This window comes from Octodon degus, unplaced genomic scaffold (assembly GCF_000260255.1).
Source record: "Octodon degus isolate 3935 unplaced genomic scaffold, OctDeg1.0 scaffold00018, whole genome shotgun sequence".
Classification (NCBI taxonomy): domain Eukaryota; kingdom Metazoa; phylum Chordata; class Mammalia; order Rodentia; family Octodontidae; genus Octodon; species Octodon degus.
The window spans coordinates 3,373,323-3,377,680 of NW_004524594.1; the positions used below are offsets into that span (position 1 = coordinate 3,373,323).

Below are 4,358 nucleotides of genomic sequence, written 5' to 3' on the forward strand. Positions count from 1 at the left end.
GGTGCTGGGGGATTGAACCGTGGTCCCTGTGCTTTGCTAAGCTTGTTCTAAGTAGGTGCTTTAGACCACTGAGCCATCTCACCAGCCCTATTCAGGCATCTTCTATCCTAACCATCTAAATTTAATTTTTGTAGGTTTTCATTTTTAAAGACACTTTTGGTGTTCCTGCGTGGTCCTCCCGGTCTTCTTCAGCCCGCTTTGGCTGCGGAGGTACCATTGCCTCTCAGGTTTGTAGCCAACCTCTCTGGAGCGGGCCCGCTGCGCCGGGCACAGTGAAGTCGAAAGGAGATGGTGGGTAGGAACAGCGACATTGCGCGTGTGCGGGGCCCTCTTCATCCGGTACTGCATTTACTTCGACCGCAAGTGGCGAAGTGATCCCAACTTCAAGAACAGGCTTCGAGAACGAAGAAAGAAACAAGCTTGCCAAGGAGAGAGCTGGACTTTCTAAGTTACCTGACCTCAAAGATGCTGAAGCTGTTCAGAAATTTTTCCTTGAAGAAATACAGCTTGGTGAAGAGTTACTGGCTCAAGGTGAATATGAGAAGGGGGTGGACCATCTGACAAACGCAACTGCTGTGTGTGGGCAGCCACAGCAGCCGCTGCACATGTTGCAGCAAACTCTTCCACCACCCGTGTTCCAGGGGCTTCTCACTAAGCTCCCAACAATTAGAGAATTGTAAGTGCTCACAGCTTGGCTGAAGATGATGGGGAATGAAAACAAATCTCAACATAATACAATCTCAAAAAGATTTAAAAAATTCTAAGCTCAGAAGTTTAATGAGGGACCGGGGAGATGGCTCAGTGGAATAAGCGCTTCCCTGGCAAGCGCAAGGGCCTGCGTTCAATCCCTGGTTCCGAAAAAAAAAAAAAAAAAAAAAAAAAAAAAAAAGGAGAAGAAGTTGAACGACTGGGGGAATAAGGGCAACTATGCTTATTAGTAGGCTGTCCTACACTGAAATCTACCAAAGTTAATCTTTACTTTGTGTAGATCCATTTGTCTATTATTTATTTTTACCAGTGAAAAGTGTATTTTAATAGAGAGCTTTTCATTTTATAAAAACACTATGAGTTACCAAAATACGAATTTTGTTTATTCTTTAGCCTTGTAGTTAAAACGTACATAAACCACTAAAAAAAACCCCAATGCTTAGTTTTAAAGAATAGGCAAAAGGGCTGGGGTTGCAGCTGAGGACAGAGTACTTGTGCAGCATGTGTGAGGCTTTAGATGTGGCCCCAGCACCACAAAAAAGGAAAACAGTGAAAAGGTGTAGGAAAGTGATGAATGTTCATTTTTATTTTTTTTTTTAATTATTTATTTATTTTTATTTATTGTGTGTGTGTGTGGCCAGCTCAGCCCACCAGGGGGCGGGCTGGCTGGCATGTGGTGCTGGGGGATCGAACCACAGTCCCTGTGCTTTGCCAAGCTTGTTCCAAGTAGGTGCTTTAGACCACTGAGCCATGTCTCCAGCCCCATGAATGTTCATTTTTAAAGCTAGCACATTTTCTTACAAATGAAGGTTGGATAGAGATTTGATTGTAGTTTTGAAAAGTGTTAAAATGAGACCTTTCTATTTACTCTTTTTTTTAAAATTTTATTTATTTATGTGTGTGTGTGTGTGTGTGTGTGGCCAGCTCAGCCCACCAGGGGGCGGGGCTGGCTGGCATGTGGTGCTGGGGGATTGAACTATGGTCCCTGTGCTTTGCTAAGCTTGTTCCAAGTAGGTGCTTTAGACCACTGAGCCATCTCACCAGCCCCATCTATTTACTCTTAAACGTAATTGGTGTGCTGCCGTGCTGTACTAACGGCTCCACTTCTTTCCTCTTTGTCTGTTTTGAGCAATTTTATTTAAATCAGTGTAGTTAATGTTTCTGGATATTTGTCTCCTTGTATTTTAAGCATATGTAATAGAAATATTACCAGGAATTAGATCCGTGTACCTGATCTCACTGTGAGCTTTACCAGTTGGAGTCTGCTCTCATTTATAAAACCAGGGAATCAGAAAAAAAAAGACACTTTTAATATTTTTTGTATTCGTAGAAAAAAATATATAGTGGAATTGTAAGGACAATGGCATAAAGAGGGAAGTAAAGAAAATTGTCCACACATAATTTAAGGCAGGTGACCTACTGTCAATAACTCTAAAATTTGTAACTTACCACAATAGAATATTTTTCTGTATGATGGAACCTAAGACTGGAGGTGTTGCTAAAAGGTAGAGCACTTCGCCTAGTGTGGGTTCAGTTCACAGCAGCACATGTGCATGTGCACACACACACACACACACACACGCAACCCTTGTGTCACATGGTTCCATCATGCTGTAGGTTTCTGGTGCTGTTTCCAATCAGTAGGTGGGAAAAATAGAGATTGAAAATTACACAGGACAACATGTTTTAATCTTATTTCTATTCATGTTCAGTCTGCATATAGTCAGCTTTCCATACCTGTGAGAAAGTACTTGAGAAAATCAACTTAAAGGAGGAAAGATTTATTTTGGCCCATGGTTCTGGAGATTTCAGTCTGGGATTAGCTGGTTCCATTACCTCAGGGCTGGTGGGAGGCAAAAAACATCACAACAGAAGGGCAGGCTGAACAGACCCGGTTATCGCAGGCAGACAGGAAGGAAGGGGGAGAAGGGGCCAGGGGTGAGGTCAGTCCTGTGGTCAGGCCTTGGGACCCACCTCCTTTATTTAGTTAGGTCTTACCTTGTGAATTTCTGTCTCCTTCCGATAGCCCATCAAATTATGAACCCTGTTACGGTTTTTGTCTAGTTGTCCCCTCAAAGCCTCATGCAGTCATAGGGCAGCTTCTAGAGTTTGTGGTTAATTCATGATCCAATGCTGGGATTATGGGTGTGAGTGCTACACCTGCCCGGAGGTAAGTAAACTGCACACAATATAAGGAAGGGAGAGAGGCTCGCTAGCTGCCGCAGCTGCTGCCTCTCCTTTTTCTCTCTGCTTTGAACTGCTGCCCTCTGCCGTGTGCCATCTGCCTTGGAGCCAGCCAAGTATGGACTGAATCCTCCACTAACTGTGAGCTAAATAAACCTTTCCCTCCTTAATTTTGGGTGCTGGGTATTTTGTCCCATCAATGAGAGAAAAGTAACTGAGACAAACCTATAAATGGGCTAAGCTTTCAACATGTGAGCCTTTGGGAGAGGTGTCACATCCAAACCTCAGTGGTCGGCTAAAATTCAGAATTCATGGCCATACCTAGCTTCAAGAGAGGCTGGGAATGACATCTAACTGTGTGGGGAAGAGGAGGGATGGGTTCTGGTGAATGAACTGAAGTGTCTGCAGCTCTCCAACTCCACCACCCTGAGAGAACTGCTACTCCAATTTTGAGGGATCTCTTTCCATTTCTTTCGTTGTGTCACATACATGTTGCATGACAAAAGGTTTGGCTGACCCAGTTCCTGGAAGGCCACCTCAGAGGCTTGGAGTTTCCCAAGTGATGGCAATTGCTCTGGTGTTCATGGGGTCCTTTGGACCATACTCGGTAGTTTATGCTAATGAGGTGACTTATGGTGGCCCCCTGGTATTTTTCTGCTAACAGGATGAAGGGGTCTGGCCACAATACAAAGACCAACCATGAGATTCACATGATTGGAGGATTGAGACTTTGAGTTACTAATCATCGACCCAGACTCTGGGGAAGGGAGGGGCTTGGAGATCAAGTGTAACCACATGGCCGTGATTCAATCTGTCATCCTGTCATTACACTGGACACTGAAGCTCTGGTGATGTCCTCTGGTTGGTGACACTCTGTGGGTATTGTCACGCACAGTGTCAGGAGGGAAACACATTCATAAGGCTGATGAGGGCTTTGAGTTCCCCCATGTGTCCCTTCCCATTCATACCCTATTGCTGTACTAGAGCTGTGACCATAGGGGCAGTCCCCTCTAGCATTCTGCATGTCATCTTGGTGAAGTGTGGTGCCTGCTGGAGCCCTTGAGGGTCTCCCACATTTGGAGCCCACTGTTTTGAAGTAGGAGTACCTCTGAAGGCCTGCAAACTCATGACTTGGATCTGAAGGGAGCACAGTCTGTAGAGATTTAGCTATCAACTGGCCCAACTGGGCACACATAGGAACAAGGGAGATCCACCACACACATCCACTCATTGGAATACATGACTGACAAAGAGAATGTTGCATTTATAAATCCTATTTTATAAGGTGCTTTTCCCCCTCTTGCGGGGAGTGGCCCAAGCCATGTGCGTGGCTAGAGAAAAACCAGCCCCGAGAACATGGGGCACTTGAGGCGAGCCAGGCAAGCAAGTTGTAGGGTAGAGGGACTTCCCTTGGCGTCATCTTGCTGTGTACAGGTAACTGTGCTGCTGGAGGGGGCAGCTCTTTT

The 4,358-nt window shown here is 45.2% G+C and overlaps 1 pseudogene; it reads left to right on the plus strand.

Moving 5' to 3' along the window:
* The first annotated feature begins 288 nt into the window (after positions 1 to 288).
* On the plus strand, positions 289 to 715 carry LOC101559892 (annotated as a pseudogene).
* Positions 716 to 4,358: the final 3,643 nt, after the last annotated feature.